Source organism: Cornus florida, unplaced genomic scaffold (assembly GCF_030987335.1).
Source record: "Cornus florida cultivar Cherokee Brave unplaced genomic scaffold, ASM3098733v1 CherokeeBrave_3.0.0_Hap2_Chr11, whole genome shotgun sequence".
Lineage (NCBI taxonomy): Eukaryota > Viridiplantae > Streptophyta > Magnoliopsida > Cornales > Cornaceae > Cornus > Cornus florida.
The window spans coordinates 34,716,348-34,736,109 of NW_026775581.1; positions in this window are offsets into that span (position 1 = coordinate 34,716,348).

Below are 19,762 nucleotides of genomic sequence, written 5' to 3' on the forward strand. Positions count from 1 at the left end.
TTGTAATTTGAATGTTATTAGGTAATTTGAAAGTTGTGTTAGAATTTGACTTTTGTAAAGTTATAAATTCTTTTAGGCTTTGTTTGGTTAGATGGAATCAACTAGAAAAGAAAGGAAAGAGAAAAATTTTAATTTTTTTTTAGAATTTGGATAGATGGAAAAAGAATCGTAATAGAAAATATAGTTTCCCGCATTAGGCTAGTTTTTTAAAAACTTTTCTCACACAAAACATGAGGAAACAATATTTTCTCGTGAAAGCTGCTTCTTTTATTTGAAGTTCTTATTTTATCTAACAATTGAATCATGTAAAATAACTAACTGACTTTCTTTTCTACTGAGTTTTAAAGAGACAAGTTGTCTAACAATTTCTATTTTAGTGGACTTCTAGAAGGTAAACATATTCTTTTGTAATACTATTTGGACGATTTTTTTTTTTTAATTCCAAATATATACATTGTATCTGATATATATATATATACACTTCTATTATATTAGGGCTGCAACTCAGACGGGTTGGGCGGGCTTGGCACTCATCTCGGGTTAGGCCCATATAGAAAATTTTCAGCCCAAGCCCAGCCTGAGCCCACCTTAAGCCCGAGTCGAGCTGCCGAAGCCCAGCCTATACATAATTTGTGTAGCCCAAGCCTGCACTAAGTATAAATTCCAAGCACACTACCAACTTGGCTAACACACTCTTATAACTTAAGTATAATTATAAATATATATAATATTTATCCAGGCCCACAAAATTTCGGGCTGAGTTCAGGTTATTTTGGGTTGAGCCTGCCCAAGTTACAACCCTATTATATATACAGAGAATAATATATATTTTGCTCTTTTTGTGTTCTCTGGTTGAAAGCCATGAGTCCATGAGCCCAAATTTTTATTATTATTATTATTTTTTTAATTTTTAAGCTTCCTTATTTCTCTTAAATGAATAGTTAGATCTATTTCTACGGTTCTACCTAAGAAATCTTGAAGTATTGTTTTAATTTAAACAATATAAATGAATGTAAATAATTATATTATTAAATTTAATAATTCATTATTTTATTAAAACTTTGATAAAAAAAGACATCATCAAACACAAATTTATATATTTTTTTAGTATTTGAAATCATAAAAGTAATTTTGGTATGCACAATAACTCTCTTTTCATTTTCATGCCATCCAAACTAATAAACTATTATTTTCATACAATTTTCCTGAATAAATTTTCATACTAACCAAATGCTTGATAGAAAATAACTTTTTCTTTTCATTCACTTCACTTTTCTTTCATTTTCCATTTCTTTTCTTTTCTTGTTTATTTCTATCTAACCAAACAGAGCCTTAGGTTTTTATATTAATACAGAAATACTGAATTTTGAAATTGATGGTTGAGTTTGAGTTTTGTAAAGTAATAAATTCTTTTAATTTTTATATTAATACTGAAATATTTATATTTTATTTTTTAATAATTAAAAAATATATTTTTTTATTTTAATATTGAAATTGGTGGTAGAGTTTGAGTTTTGTAAAGTAATAAATTATTTTACGTAATTTGTAACTTGAATTTTATTAGTTAATATTTAAAAACTTATATATATATATATATATATATATAATAGTATAGATTTGAATTTTATTAGGTAATTTGTAATTTTAATTTTATTAGGTAATTTGAAATTTAGTATAATTTGAAATTTACAATAGAAATTCTATTATGATAATTTTTAATTAAATTTTAAAATAGAAAATCAATTATAATAATCACGCATTATATTGAAATTGATATAATAATTTATTGTATGGAGTTTGTAATATTTTTGAAGACCCTTCGTTATATTTTATTTTCGTTAAATATATCATTGTCTAATGTGATAGAGTTTTATAGAAAATAAAATAGGTAATTTGTGATAGAGTTTTATAGATGATAAGCACTTAAAAGTGCGCATTTAAACCTCTTAAGCTTAGGTATTTTAGGAACTTTATCTATCTTACTTTCCCGTTTTAGACTAATTTCATGTTATTAACCTTTTCAGGTAATTATCCCCAAAATAAGTCAATTCAGCCCAATTATAGCATAAAAGAAACAATCTTGAGCTGAATAGAAGAAAGAAGCATAGTGGAAGCAAAGTGGTGGAAAAACAGTATCTTCGATTGATCTCAACAATTCTACGATCGATCTGGAAGTGATCGATCTAGCCATTTCAAGATGGATCCAAGCATTTGTCCTTATCCAAAAGATTCCACCATCTTCGATCGATCAAACTTTCCTCAAATCGATCGAAATCCTTTGATCTTATCCCCACTTACCACTCCACCTACCATTTTTGTCCTTTTCCCAAAATATCCCAAAATATCTCAGAGATTTGTCTTTATTCAAAAAGGCGCTGCTAAGGATTGATCGATCTGGCCTAAATTCAATAGATCTGGCCACAGTTCGATCAATCGAACCCTCTTAAGTGCGAAATAAAACAAAGTCCAGGTCATAAAAAAATAGTTTATGGTGTAATCATTAAAAAGGCCCTAGTGAACGAGTCCAGACCATTGGGTGTGACACTTGAGCTACCTATATAAAGATTTGGAGCGATTTTAACATCCATACATATACACATACATACTTAGAGATTAAGAAAAGAGATGAGAGGCTAGAGACTAGAGATACACCAATTTGGGAGTTCTTCCATTCATCTAGGGTTTCTATCAAGAAGAAGATCATTCCTACTATGGAGAAAGCACTTGATGGTTGGAGGACTACATCAATGAATGGCTAAACATCTTCTTGGGGCTAAAGTTAGCCCTAAGTATGCCTTCTAGACCTTGATGTTTTGGATTTTGAGAGTATTTGTATTGTGATTCTTGTCTTGACACTTGATTTATATATGAATCTTGTTTATACAATGATTTGTGTGGTTTAATACTTCCTATTGATCATTTCATTCTATCCATATGTTTATGTATGCTAGAATAGATGTTCATGTGTTTATCTCTAGTTTTTGTGTTGTTGATGCATATCTATGTGTGTTGATGTTATGGATCTAGAAATTGTCAAGGCATAATACTTAATAGAATACTCTTGTGGTATATTTAATGGTTCATGCTCATTTCTTGATAGATTGTGCCTCTCCTTTAGTTTAATTAGTTTAATTTTCATGTTCCTAGCTTAGTTGTAGTGTAATTGCCTTAGTTTCTTAGACGGGAGGACAATCCATGCTTGTTGTTTGATGTTCCATACTTATGAATTCAAGTAATATATTTTTCTAACAATGTGAAGTGTTTAGATTGTAAGCTTAAAGGAAGGAATAATGGTTTAGTTTGATATATTGTGCTATTCACTAAGTTGCTTAGACAATATACACTTAATTGGTCATCCATGCTTGTTGAAACAATCAATCACACACACTATTGTTGCAACACATGTTTCCCCTCTAGAAAGGTGACGTTTAGTGGTGACCTCTAAGTCCTAAAATCTCTCTCTCTTGTTCCCTCTATCGTTTATTTGTTATTATTTGTTTTACATTGAACTTGCTTAGTTTTAACTAGTAGTTTAATCAACCAAACAAACCACCTTTTGATCACTCGACCTAGTAACCTTATTTATTGTTTCCATTGCAAATACGCTCACAATCCCTTGGGACGATCCCTACTCACCCTAGCTATATTTAGTAGTTAGAGTTAGTAGTGGCTTTTTACAAATTTAAAACTTAGCCACACTATTTTGCACAAATTTGGAGTGTTGTGACGACGTGCACCAAGTTTTTGGTGCCATTGCCGGGGACTTGAATTAGCAACGCCGTATTTCTTTGGAAATAAATAGGAATTAGTACTCTTTTGATCGTGTTTTTACTTTACTCTACTTTATTTTTGTTACTTATTGTGTTTGTTCTTAATTGGCTAGGTGCATTGAGCAAGGGAAATTAAGTAAAGGAGAATTGAAGAGTAAGGAGCTAAGCTAAGCATAAAAAAAGGGGCTAATATCTAAAAATTTGCAAAGCATAGCAAGGCTTGAAAATTAAAACTAAATTGAAGTGCTTAAGGACCTTTTGTGAGATCTTTCTAACTCAATCTCTAGTTAAATCGTCGGCCCGCGTAGTGGTAAGTTCTTAAATTCTTAGATAAATCGTGAGCCCGCGTGGAGGCAATTTACTTTTCTTTGCATATTATTCAAGCATGGGAGTATGGGATCAATGTATGTGAAGGATGTTTGTTGATTGTTTGTTGTGGGGGCGAAATGTTTGCTTAGTTAATTTCATTGCTGTGTTCCTTGATCTTTGTGCGGTCTTAACCAACTCTTCATCATTCTAATGGAAAATCTAGAGGGTCATCTTGGTTATTTAGACCTGAATTTCATGGAACATCCTCCTTTCAACCAATTTCCTCCCAGAGTTCAAGCTCCAATTCCTCCAATGATCTTTCGTGATCATTACAACCTTCGTAAATACTATGCACCAACTTGTATCATGCTTCCTAATTTTAGAGCCGATCAATATGAGATTAAGCCCGAGACTATTCAAATATGTCCATTTTTTTATGGCTTAGATGGTGAGGAACCATATAAACATCTTCATGAATTTCTTGAAATATGCTCCACCGTGAAGTACATGAATGTCCCGGAAGAAGTTCTTATGTTACTTCTCTTCCCTTTCACTCTTAAAAATAAGGCTAAATATTGGTTCAACAACTTAGGGGCAAATTCAATAACTTCTTGGGTAAAATGAAAAATGAATTTTTAAAGAAATTTTATCCCGTGAGTTTGACCAATGTTATACGAACTTCTATCCGTGAATTTTCTCAAAGGGAAGGAGAACTTTTACATAAGGCTTGGGAAAGATTGAATAACTTGCTTAGGAAGTGTTCACACCATGGCATTCCTAAATGGCAAATGGTTCAATATTTCTATCAAAGTCTATCCGACATTCATAAGGACATTGTTGATACATCATGTGGAAGTTCATATTTCAGAAAACATGAGGATGATGTTTGGCACATTTTTTAGAAAATAAGTGAAAATTCATTGCATAAGTCTCACACTTCTCGGTTGAGTCATGATTCTAATAACAAAAAGAGAAATATGAAAGTATGTCAAATTGAGAGTCCAATAGAAATTGTTGAACTTGATCAATTTTTATTGAGTCAAAAACTGGTAAATCAATCATCTCCTCTTCTTAATCATCATATTCATCATTCTTGTGAGCCAGCATGACTTGTGCAAGTGTATTGCATACTACTTCCAATTGTCCCCATGGACATGTGCTTGATGAACACTAAGAATAAGTCAATTCCGTATTTGCTCAATCTCTTTCGAATGCTTATGTTCCGGTGTGGAGTGAACATTCAAATCCTTTTCAAGCTAAAAATTTTCAAAACCGATATATTCCTCCTTATCAACGAAAGAGAGGTTCAAAAGGGTTTGTTTGACCTTCTTCTTCTTATCATTAAAGAATGAATCATTTCTCTCATCCTTAAGCTTATAATTCTCAAAGTAGCTCTAATCATCTTCATGCACTTTCTAGTAATTCCACATTTGAAGATAAGGTATTAGTGGCTTTAGGTAGTTTGGAAATGAACACAAATTTGTTGCATTCTCATTCTCAATCAATATTAAAGCTAGAATCTCAAATAGGAATGATAGCTAATGCATTAAATACGAGAGAAATAGGTAAATTTCTTAGCCAACCCGAAAGGAACCCAAAAGCCCAACATTTTGTGGAAGCAAACTCTAAATCGAGATGTTCCCTCCAAGAACAAGTGCAAGCCATTACTACTTTAAGAAGTGGTAGGCAAGTTGATAATAGGGTTGAACAACCAATTGAAGATAGTGAACCAGTGCAATCAAAAGTTGACACCCGTCCCGTTTCCAATCCTACTTCTACTTCCTTGGATGAAAGTGTCATCATCAAGAATTCTCAACCTTCTCCATCATCCCCTCAAGTTACAAGGTCTTATGAGCCCAAAGCTCCATTTCCTTATGCTTTGAAAGAAACTTCGCCTTTCGGAAAGTAAGAAGGAAAAATCTATGACATGATGGAAGTCTTTAAACAAGTTAACATAAATCTTCCTCTCTTGGACGCAATTAGGCAAATTCCGCCTTATGCAAAAAAAATTAAAGATCTTTGCATGCAAAAGAGGAAGAGTAAGGGGACAAGGCCCTAAAAAAGTATTCTTAATGGAGCAAGTGAGCTCCATCATTCAACATAACACTCTACCTAAGTTCAAAGATCCCGGTGCTCCGACCATCTCATGTGTAATTGGAACCCATGATGTTCGTAGAGCTCTTCTTGACTTAGGAACAAGTGTTAATTTGATTCCTTACTTTGTGTATGTCCAAATAGGTTTGAATGAGTTGAAGCCAACCTCGGTGGTGCTTCAATTAGCCGATAGATCCATTAAAACTCCTAGGGGCATGGTTGAGGACATTCTCATCAAGGTTGACAAGTTTTATTTCCCAGTTGATTTTGTGGTCCTTGATACCAAACAGGTTGCTAATCCTACCAATCACATCCCAATCATCTTGGGAAGGCCATTTCTTACTACCACAAATGTAACTATCAATTGTAGATCCGGGGTTATGGACCTTTCTTTTGGTAACATAATGATTAAGCTTAATGTATTAAATGCAAGTTGACATCCTATAGATGAAGATGAGTGTTATCTCATAGATGTCTTGGATGAGATTGTCGAGGAATCCATTCCTTCCATGGTTATAAAAAAACCAACCGAGGACAATCTTTCATCTCTTCTATCCGAGGATCCTCTTGCATCTTGTCTCCTTGAAATATATGAAAGTTGTGGGTTTGATAATGAAGGACCAATGAGCGAGGTTAATGACTTAATGGAATCCATTGCAAGTTTAGATCTTCCACCTTAGAAAGCTCCAAAAGAACCTCTCCCTCCACTCTCTAGCACTCCACCGGTCCCATTTTTGGTGTCTCTACCCACTTTTGAGCTTAAAACCCTTCCTCCCGATCTTAAGTACGCCTTTCTAGGCCCAAAAAAAATTCTTCTGGTCATCATCTCTTTAAATCTTGAAAAAGATCAAGAGAATTCTCTTTTGAATGTGCTTAAAGAAAATAAGGAAGCTATTAGATGGAGTGTGGCGGATCTAAAGGGAATTGACCCTTCTATTTGTATGCATCGCATTCTTATGGAAGAAGATGTAAAACCTTTTAGAAATGCCCAAAGGAGATTAAACCCAAACATGAAAAAAGTGGTTAAGAAAGAAGTTGTTAAGCTCTTAGATGCCGGTATCATTTATCCAATCTCTGATAGCAAATGGGTGAGTCTAACTCAAGTAGCTCCCAAGAAATCGGGAATTATGGTGGTTGAAAGTTCGAAAGGTGAGGCAATTTCTAAGCGTACCGCCAATTCATGGCGTGTATGCATTGATGACCGTAAATTGAATGCCGCCACTAGAAAAGATCATTTTCCTTTGCCATTTATTAATCAAATTCTAGAGAGATTGATCGGGCAACAATATTATTGCTTTCTTAATGGCTATTTGGGTTACAATCAAGTAGCCCTTGACCCTTTAGACCAAGAGAAAACCACATTTACTTGTCCTTTTGGCATATTTGCTTATAAACGGATGTCATTTGGTTTGTGCAATGCTCCCGTAACATTCCAAAGGTGTATGATGTCAATTTTCTCAGACATGGTGGAAGAGTATCTAGAGGTCTTTATGGATGATTTTTCTGTTTTTGGGTCTTCATTTGATGCATGCCTCAAAAATCTAAATTTGGTGCTTAAAAGATGTCGTGAAACAAACCTTGTTCTTAGTTGGGAAAAAAGCCATTTTATGGTTCAAGAAGGTATTGTTTTGGGTCATGTCATCTCAAAAAGGGGAATTGAGGTTGATAAAGCGAAAGTTGAGCTCATTTCTGAATTACCTCCACTGTCTACAGTGAGAGAGGTTCGCTCCTTTTTAGGTCATGCTGGTTTCTATTGCCGTTTCATCAAAGACTTTAATAAAATTGATGGACCCTTGTGCAATCTTTTGGCCAAGGAAACTCCATTTGTCTTTGATTAAGCACGCCTTAATGCTTTTCATAAGTTGCGCGACTTATTGTCATCTACTCTTATTATGCAACCTCCCAATTGGTCCTTACCATTTGAAATCATGTGTGATGCCTATGACTATGCCATGGGAGCAGTTTTGGGGCAAAGGGTAGGAAAACTCCCATACGCCGTATACTATGCAAGCAAAACCCTCTCTAGAGCTCAATCGAATTACTCAACTACCAAAATGGAATTACTTGTTGTAATGTATGCTCTTGATAAATTTCGGTCCTATCTCTTAGGATTAGAAGTCATTGTCTATTCTGATCATGCTGCTTTAAGGCACCTTTTGACTAAGAAGGAAACAAAGCCTTATTTGATAAGATGGATTTTGCTTCTTCAAGAATTTGATTTTGAAATCAAAGATAAGAAAGGCACCGAAAATGTAGTTACCGATCATCTTTCAAGATTAGTAGTAAAATCTTCCCCTAGTCTATCAATTCATGATTCATTTCCGAATGAACAACTATTCCAAGTTTCTAATGGACAAATGCCTTAGTTTGCCGACATCGTGAATTTTCTTGCAATTGGCAAGCTTCCGACCAATTGGTCAAAGCAAGCAAAGAAGCATTTCTTTGCTAACATCCGGAATTACTATTCAGAAGATCATGTCTTGTTTCGATATTGTCCAGATCAAATTGTGAGAAGATGCATTCTAGAGAGTGAAATTCCAAGTGTGCTTGTATTTTGCCATACCCTTGCATGTAGTGGGCATTTTAATGCAAAGAAGACCGCTTTGAAGGTGTTTCAAAGTGGACTATTTTGGCCCACCATACATAGAGATGCCTACAACTTTTGCAAAGAGTGTGAGAGATGTCAAAAAATGGGATCAATGTTGAGAAGAGACATGATGCCCTTGACAAATATTCTTATTGTTGAAATCTTTGATATTTGGGGCATTGATTTTATGGGTCATTTTTCTATGTCTTATGGATTTCAATACATTTTGCTTGTCATTGATTATATTTCTAAGTGGGTGGAGGCTTATGCTACCAAAACCAATGACCACTCCGTGGTTGTCCAGTTCATTAAATCCAATATCTTTACTCGTTTTGGTATGTCAAGAGCAATGATTAGTGATGGAGGAAAGCATTTTTGCAATCGATTCTTAAGGAAATTATTTCTTAAGTACTTCATTACTCATAAAATCGCCACTCCCTACCATCCTCAAACAAGTGGGCAAGTAGAAGTGTCAAACCGAGAAATTAAACATATTCTTAAAAAAACGGTTAACACAACCTGAAAGGATTGGTTACGCAAGTTGAATGACGCTTTGTGGGCTTACTGAACGATATATAAGACTCCCATTGGCATGTCTCCTTATAGACTTGTTTATGGAAAGCCTTGCCATCTTCTGGTTGAGCTAGAACACAAAGCTATGTGGGCAATTAAAAAGCTCAATCTTGACCTTGACAAAGCCGGAGAGAACCGATTACTCCAATTGAATGAGTTGGAAGAGTTGAGACACAATATCTATGATAATGTCAAACTCTACAAAGAGAGAACTAAAGCTTTTCATAACAAACACATTATAAAGAAATCTTTTGAGCTTGGTCAAAAAGCTTGGCTTTTCAACTCTAGGTTAAAACTCTTTCCCAAAAAGTTACGAACCAAATGGGAAGGTCCATATGAGATCATCTCTGTTGCACCGCATGGGGCAGTTGAAATTCAAAGTTTAAAGAATGGCAACACATTCAAGGTGAATGGGCAAAGGTTGAAACCCTACATTGAGGGACAAGTTTTTCAAAGACATATGGAAGCTGCCCATTTGGTAGATCCATTCTATGAAGAGATATAATGATGCATTCATTGGTCCCAAGAAAAAGTTCAATTTCCTGAATATTCTTGCATGTTCGATCGATCTCAAAGAAGTTCGATCGATCAAACAGTCATCTCTGCATCCAATCACCTCTCTGTCCCATCATGCGTAAATTTTTTGCATATTTCAGCTCTCTGTGTATCATTCGAACTTCATTCTCGATCGATCTAAAAACTCCAAGATCGATCCGGTTTCTCTTGGATCGATCGAAGTTCTATACTTAGAAAAATTTTTGAAGCTCTAAAATATCACCTCTCTGTGCATCGATCGAACAAGTCTGCAGGTTTTCACCAGTTGGATCGATTGAGATTTGATCGATCTATGCTCGATCGATCAGGATGTTTAAAAAAAAAAAAAAAACTTTTTCTTATTGTGCCTTTGTGTATATTCATGCTACTTTCATATTTTCTATTGAGCTTAATCTCATATCTCTTTTGCTAGTGTGGTCATTCAAGTAGGTTGTTGATTCCAAGTTTGGGGAAGATGTCTTTCGAATTGGATCACTACTGGGTTTCATATCTATCCACCACGGTATACTCTTTCCATCTTTTTCATTGTTCTCATTGCACATTAAGGATAATGAGCAGTTTAAATTTGGGAGTAAGGTGTCTTTATCACATTCTACTTAAAGTTGAGTTTTAAATGCATGATTGAGATTAGAGTTCCATGTTAACTATGATTTTGATCTTTTGATGACTATATTGCTTAAAATTTAAAAATTGCTTGACTTGAGAGTTCAATACTCCTTGTATGCCTTGTGGATGCCATTTAGGAGTAAATTGCTTGACTTGATATCTTGCTTACACTTGTGGTCCACATCATCCTGATTTTGTGATTGTATTAAGATTCACTCTAGGATTCTACACTAGCATAGGCACACACTAGCATTCATTTGTGGGGTACATGCTTTGTTGATTATTGAATTGGTTATATCCTAATTGGGCTAATAGTGCATTAAAAACTTTCATTCTTGATAAAGGTGGATAACAAACCTTTTTCATTGAGTAGCCAGAATTCTAGTCTCATCAAGCACTGGATTTCTTGATAAAGGTGGAGGGCCCAAACTCTAGGTTAATAATTGAACTTGTTTACACACACAAAAAAAAAAAAAAAAAAAAAAAAAAAAAAAAAAAAAATTGCAAAAGCAATTAAAAAAAGGTGAGGACTTCTCCCAAAAGGTGAGAAGTGAGAAATTATTAGATGGATATTGTTTTGATTTGTGGTCTAGTTGATTTGAGCTTGTAAGTCCTTAGGGGTATTTGAACACCTAGTGCCCTAAAGCCGTCCGGTTTGGGAGTCATTGACCTAACGCTCGACCTCATGGATTGCTAGAAAGCTTAATTTATCAACACATTGCACTATGCTTCCATCTTTGATCCTTTAAAAAAAAAAAAAAAACATGAAATGAGTGAAAAGAATAAGTGCACCTAGATCAATAAAGCTTTAATAAAATGTCCACTCTTTGTCTTGATGATCGGTGCTAGATTTGTGTGCTAGTTTGAGGGTAAGGATGTAATCATTTCTTTAAGTGGCTTAGATAGCAACATATTTGATGCCGGTCCACTCAAAAAGGATTCTAGAGTTGTTTTGATTTGCATGATCATTTTCTTGATGTGTGGAGGACCATACTTGTTTGTTTGGTGTTAAAATTTTAGGAGATTGCTTGGAAATGGTTGAAAAATTGCATACTTGTGGTAGTTTTCTCCCAATGCTTGTTTGCAATACTTGTGCCTCTTTAGTGAGAATGAGCTTAATGTTTGTAGGTATCATTTATGGAAACCCTCACGAGACTTCACTGGTCCGCTAGGGGTAACCTAGGGGTTTAAAAGGCTTATTGCATACGCTAAATGCAATTGTGTTCCCTATGAAAGTGGCGTTATCCATTTATTACTTTCTAATTCATACTTGTATAGTTGTTCATTTCATTTATTTACTTTGTAGTTCGTTGCTTGGGACTAGCAACATTTAAGTTTGGAGGTGTGATGAGCGCTGAAAAGTACTCATTTAAACCCCTTAAGCTTAGGTATTCTAGGACCTTTATCTATCTTACTTTCCCATTCTAGACTAATTTCATATTATTGCCCTTTTCAGGTACTTATCCTCAAAATAAGTCAATTCAGCCTAATTGGAGCATAAAAAAAGTAATCTTGAGTTGAATGGAAGAAAGGAGCATAGTGGAAGCAAAGTGGTGGAAAAGCAGTATCTCCGATCGATCTCAACAATTCTTCGATCGATCTAGAAGTGATCGATCTAGCCATTTTAAGATGGATCCAAGTCTTTGTCCTTATCCAAAAGATTCCACCATCTTCGATCGATCTAACTTTCCTCAGATCGATCGAAAGCCTTTGATCTTATCCCCACCTACCACTCCACCTACCACTTTTGTCCTTTTCCCAAAATATCCCAAAATATCTCAGAGATTTGTCTTTATTCAAAAAGGCGCCGCCAAAGATTTATCGATCTGGCCTAAATTCGATGGATCTGGCCACAGTTCGATCGATCTCACCACAGTTCAATCAATCGAACCCTCTCAAGTGTGAAATAAAACAGAGTCCAACTCATAAAAGGATGGTTCATGGTGCAATCATTAAAGGGGCCCTAGTGCACGAGTCCAGACCATTAGGTGTGACACTTGAGCTACCAATATAAGGATTTGGAGCCATTTTAACATTCATACACATACACATACATACTTAGAGATTAAGAAAAGAGAGGAGAGCCTAGAGACTAGAGATACACCAATTTGGGAGTTCTTCTATTCATCTAGGATTTTCATCAAGAAAAAGATCATTCTTACTATGGAGATAGCCTTTGAGGATTGGAGTACTACATCAATTAGTGGCTAAACATTTTCTTGGGGCTAGAGTTAGCCCTAAGCATGCCTTCTAGACCTTGATGTTTTGTATTTTGAGAGGATTTGTATTGTGATTCTTGTCTTGACACTTGATTTATATATGAATCTTGTTTATATAAGGATTTATGTGGTTTAATACTTCATATTGATCATTTCATTCTATCTATATGTCTATGTATGCTAGAATATATGTTCATGTGTTTATCTCTAGTTTTTGTGTTGTTGATGCATGTCTATGTGTGTTGATGCTATGAATCTTAAGATTGTCAAGGCATAGTGCTTAATAGAATACTCTTGTGGTATATTTGATGGTTCATGGTCATTTCTTGATGGATTGCACATCTCCCTTAGTTTAATTAGTTTAATTTTCATGTTTCAGCTTAGTTGTAGTGTAATTGCCTTAGTTTCTTAGATGGGAGGACAATCTATGCTTGTTGTTTGATGTTCCACTCTTATAAATGCAAGTAGTATATTTTTCTAACCATGTGATGTGTTTAGATTGTGAGCTTAAAGGAAGGAATAATGGCTTAGTTTAATATATTGTACTATTCACTAGGTTGCTTAGATAATATACACTTAATTGGTCATCCATGCTTGTTGAAACAATCAATCACACACACTATTGTTGCAACACATGTTTCCCCTCATTAATTATACATTAAATGTCTAGAAAGGTGACGTTTAGTGGTAACCTTTAAGTCCCAAGATTTCTCTCTCTTGTTCCCTCTATCATTTATTTGTTATTATTTGTTTTACATTGAACTTGCTTAGTTTTAGCTAATAGTTTAATCAACCAAACAAACCACATTTTGATCACTCGACCTACTAACTCTATTTATTGTTTCCATTGCAAATACGCTCACAATCCCTTGGGACGATCCCTACTCACTCTAGCTATATTTAGTAGTTAGAGTTAGTAGTGGCTTTTTACAAATTTAAAACTTAGTCACACTATTTTGCACAAATTTGGAGTATTGCGACGACGCGCGCTAATAGAAATTATTTTATTTTCTTTAAATATATACTTGACTAATTAGATTTTCTTTTATTAAAAAAGCTCATAATAAATAGATAAATATATATTATATGTATAAGAGTTTTAAAGAAAACAAAATAGGTAATTTGTGGTAGAGTTATATAGAAATTATTTTATTGTCTTTAAATATATTGATAATAAATAGATAAATATAGGTTATATGTGATTGAGTTTTATAGAAAATAAAATAGCTATTTGTGGCATAGTTTTAGGGAAATTATTTTATTTTTTATATTAATAATTCTTGTCTAATTAGATTTTCTTTTACTAAAAAACTCATAATAAATAGATAAATATGTAATTTGTGTTAAAGTATTATAAAAACTCTTTAAAAAAATCTTTTTATATTAATTAATAAATATTTTTTATATTAAAAATTATTTTCTAATTAGATTTCTATATATTAAAAAATCATACTAAATAAATAAATAGGTAATTTTTGTTAGAGTTTTATATAAACTCTTTTAAAATCTATTTTTATATTAAATTTGTGATAGAGTTTTAAATATATTCTTTTCTAATTAGATTTCCTTTTATTAAAAAAACTCATAATAAATAGATAATATGTGTTAGCGTTTTATAGAAACTCTTTGAAAAATCTTTTTATATAAGTTAATAAAAAAAAATTTATATTAATAATTCTTGTCTAATTAGATTTTCTTTTACTAAAAAACTCATAATAAAAGGTAATTTGAGATAGGGTTTTGATAAATTATTTTATTTTTTATACCAATTCATAAATATTTTTTATATTAATAATTTTTGTCGAATTAGATTTTTTTTATTAAAAAAACTAATAATAAATAGATAAATAGGTAATTTGTGTTAGAGTTTTATAGAAACTCTTTTTATATCAATTAATAAATATTTTTTTATATTAATAAATAAATATTGAAATACTTAAACACTTAAACTCTTTACTCGTTTAATAATAGTTTAGAATATTATATAAAATATATATATATATATATATATTTATATTTTGTGTTAGATTTTTTTAGAAACATATAGATAAATAGGTAATTTGTAATTTGAATTTTATTTTAGAGTTTTATAAAACTTTTTAAATACTAGTATAATTTTTTTTAGAAACAAATAGATAAATAGGTAATTTGAATTTTGTTAATTAATTTGAAAGTGATGATTTGAATTTTATTAGGTGATTCTCTTTTTATATCAATTAATAAATATATTTTTTTTATAAAAATTCTTTCTATATCAATTTATAATTTTTTAAAATTAATAAATAAATACTGAAATACCGAAACTCTTTACACATTTAATTTTGAATTTTATTATGTAATTCTCTTTTTATATCTATTAATAAATATCTTTTATTATAAAAAATATTTTTATACCAATTAATAATTTTTTATATTAATAAATAAATATTAAAATATTGTGTGATACCCCTCAATTCTAGAGTCATAGGTGATCAAGTCCAAGCACAGAATACAAGGGATATCAAACAATTAATATTTAAACAATCATTTGAATACAAAAAGGATAATAAAGAAATAAATAAATAATAAGCTAAAGGGAACTAAATAATAAATCCTTATTTAAAAATTCTCAAATAAATAATAATTAAAAATCCCAAAATAAAATATCTCCAATCCCTTGATACTAGTAATAAATTAAATTACAATTCGGGAATCCATACTGTGGACTCTTAATAATATTCTAACTGAAATAATTGGACTGAAATAAAACAAATAACTAAAACATGAAGAAGAGTCCTATGTAGAGTCAAAAGAGTGAACGACTGTCTCTGCTCGGTACAAACAATCTCTAAGACTGGAACTGATGAACACCTGAAAAATAATGGTGGGCCAGACCCACAAACAAATTCTAATCTACTACATCACAAACAGAGACCTGATACACGTACATATCGTAATTAATTCAACAATAAATAAATAGTCCATATATAGATATATATACACACTAAAAGAATCTCACTGGGCTATAGGGTTGTCTCAACTTGAATAGTAGGCAATATGCAAAACGCACATATAGTGGGTATGAGTATGTAGACTTACTAGGGTACACAACTACACTATATCCAGCTACACATCCCTGGCAATATACGCACCCTAACCACTGATCCTGAGACTCAAGCTCATATCATGGCATATAATTATATATGTAAAATCTGTCCTATCCAACCATCAAAATAAACTATCCAATTATTATTTTAATAATATATCATCTAACTATTTCATTGACCTGACACAAATAAATAGGACTTAACACTATGGTTAATCCGTTCCCTTATTAAAAATAGGTAGGACTTAACACTTAAGTTAATTCGTCCCTAATATGCCCACATCCCATAATTGTGTATTAATCCATATCATAACCAAATAAAAGTTTCCAATCCAAGGATAATGTAAATAATATTTACATTTAATAATCCAAATAAACATGATATAAATTATATACACATCATTTGCGTTTACTTGAGCAAAATATCAATTCTAATTAACATGCATTTAATTTACATCACAAGAAATTAATATGCATCTCAACTAAATTATACATCTCCATGTTCTGATTAAATTAATTTAAATTTAAACAATTGATTAAAATAATTTAATCTAACCATATTTAATTAATTTATCATTTTATAATTAAATTCCATACTTCGCATGTAAACTTAAATCATGCATTTTAATTCTTAATGAATCTATTAAATAAATATTTAATACTAGAGGGATGCTAATTACAATTGCCTCACGACTATAGAATCTCAGTCGCTAATTTAGCAATTGACGCGTGTATTTTTTTTTTTTCCCAATAATTAATTACTATTTTTATACTAACTTTCTTTTGGGTTTCTCATTATATATAATTGCTACACTAGCCTCCTAACTGATAAACTTCAGAAACCTCCACGATTCCATCTCACTTTAAAATTTTATTTTTTACAAAATTCCATGTCTAAATTTTTAAAGTTTTAACACTAAATTTTTTTTTTTTTACAAAAGTACATATCTAAATGTTTGAAGTTCAAATTTGAATTTTTTTAGATCCATATTCTTTGTATTTGAAATATTGTTCTGATTTTTCATATTAAAAAAAAAAAAATTATCATAAAAGAGAATAATAAATTTTTTTCAGATTATACTTTTTTTTATCTGATTTTATTTTTTTTATTTGAAAAACAACCTAATACTTCAAAAAGAGAATAGGGATCTGATAGTACTTTTTTCACTGATTTTTTTATTTTTTTTATTTTTTTAATCTGAAACCTCCACAGTTTCATCTCACTTTAAAATTTTATTTTTTACAAAATTCCATATCTAAATATTTGAAGTTTCAACACTAAAATTTTCTTTATCCAAAAGTACATATCTAAATGTTTGAAGTTCAAATCTGAATTTTTTCAGATCCGTATTCTTTGTATTCGAAGTATTGCTTTAATTTTTCAGATTAAAAAAATAAAAACAATTATCATAAAATAAAAAGAAAAAAGTATTATAATTTTTTTTTTTTTTTCAGATTATACTTTTTTTTTCATCTGATTTTATTTTATTTTATTTAAAAAACAACCGAATACTTTGAAACAGAGAATAGGGATCTGAAAAAATAAATAATTTTAGAGAGAGAACCAGATTATAGTACACTAGTTTCTCAGTTAGGAGGCTAATATAGTAATTATATATAATGAGAGACCCAAAAGGAAGTTAGCATAAAAATAGTAATTAATTATTGAAAAAAAAAAAAAAATACACACGTCAATCACTAAACTAGCGACTGAGATTCTACAATCATTGCGGGGGCGACTGTGATTAGCACCCCTCTTAATACTAATCCATTAATCAAAAACAATAACATCAGTTTAATATCCAACATTAATTAGTCTAATTTTTAAAATATTTAGTGCATAACTAACTTTTGTTATATACCAAATTCCTTTCTAACAATTTTTAACAATATCAAATTGTTCTAAGTTGACTTTTCCTTCCTCGTGTCACGTGTATGTCTTAGGAATAAAGTGAAATTTCAATTTCAAATACAATGAAACAAACTTAAGCATTCTTAAAGCTATTTTTTCTCGTTCGACGTGCATGATAAAAAACACAAATTCTCATTATCAATTAAATCACAATTTGGTTTTTATTAAATCAATTGTCAATGGTTTTGTTGTTCGGCGCGCACAATTTATGAAGAACATCTTATGACTTTACTCACATATGCATAAACTGATCAATCATAAACTGGTTCATTAATCTTCGTTGTTGCGGGTGCATTCCTTAAGCATGAATAATTTTTGATTTCATACTTATATATACACAATACTGACACATGCGAGCATTAATTCAAGTAAAAAAAATTAAAAAAAAAAAATTATAAAATCAATTTATTTATTTTTATTTTGTGAATGACTATGCAATGCCTAAGTCTCTTAAGTTTTCTAACCAACCCATGTAGCAAGTGTTAAGCCAGCAATTCCCAAACCGGATGACTTTAGGGTGCTAAGTGTAAAGACACTCCTAGGCCTTAATGACTCCAGTTAGCAAGACTACGAACTTAAACTAGTCATTATCATTATTTATTTCATTTCAAAATAACTTCTCTTGTGTTTTTTTTAACATGCTAAAGGTATCCATTCATTAGGGTCATCAATTCAAATCAACTGAGTCAAGATCAAGGTAAATCGGGTTGCATGCCTCACAATTAAGTTTATGATGTGCATCTGTGCAGTGTGAAGCATAAAAGAGTAAGAATTTTGACGAAAATCTAATTGAAGCATTTATACAAACCAATGTGAAATAACATGATTATTTCAAAATTTTCTTTTATTTTCAAAACTATCATTGGCTTCTAGGCCACCAGCAATGCCAGTTCGGCAATTTCTAAATTAATTTAGGTAATTTGATTCAATTAATTTATTTAAAGAACTTATAATTAATCTAGCATGCATAGGGTACGAATCAAAGGAGAAGAGAATAATTAAAACTTGCCTTTAGAGATTTGATAAAACCCTAACCTCCTTCTTCCTTTTTCTCTGCTTCCTTCTTTCTCTCTTTAAAATATATTACGTGATTATTTTCTAACTTCATTTACTAACCTATAGTTGTATATTTAAAAGCTAAATAAAATAACCTAATCCTTTTCTCAATCCAAGTCAGCTTAATAGAGAAAATAATAAATATTAAAATATTAAAAAGGTAACTGAAATATATGTTATGTATAATCTATGTATATTCCTTTTTATATATAATATATAAATATACATCAAATTATTACTAAAGGACTTTCCTTATATATATATATATATATATATATATATATATATTTATTTATTTATTTATTTATTTATTATATGTATATATACAACTATCCATGAGCAATTATCCGTATCCATTAAACCCTTTATCTAAGTAGTCCATGGGACCCAATTGGTTGTTCCATTACTACTACTCATATTCAATTCCTTAAAAAAATAAAAATATATAAAAATAAAATAAAATAAAATAATTAAATTCCTAAATAAATATAGACCATCACATACAATTTTATTTAAATAAAGAAATCGAATACACATAATTATAGCACACAATTTAATTTAAACAAATAATTTAATTAACACAAAATAATCAAATCAATTAAACAAGTAAACAATTAGTCAAGAAATCAAATAAACAATTAAACATGCAATTAAAACAATTAACTAAATATTGAGACTATCCTTTTAAAATTAGGGGTATTACATATTAAAACCCTTTGCACATTTAATAATAGTATAGATAAATTGATTTTTTTATATTTATAAATAAATACTGAAACACTAAATTCTTTACACATTTAATTTGAAATTTTATTAGGTAATTCTCTTTTTATATTAATTAATAAATATGTTTTTTTATAAAAATTCTTTTTATATCAATTAGCATATTTTTTATATTAATAAATAAATAATAAAATATTGAAACTCTTTGCACATTTAATAATAGTATAGATATAGATATATATTATATGATTACACATTAAATCATATACCCAA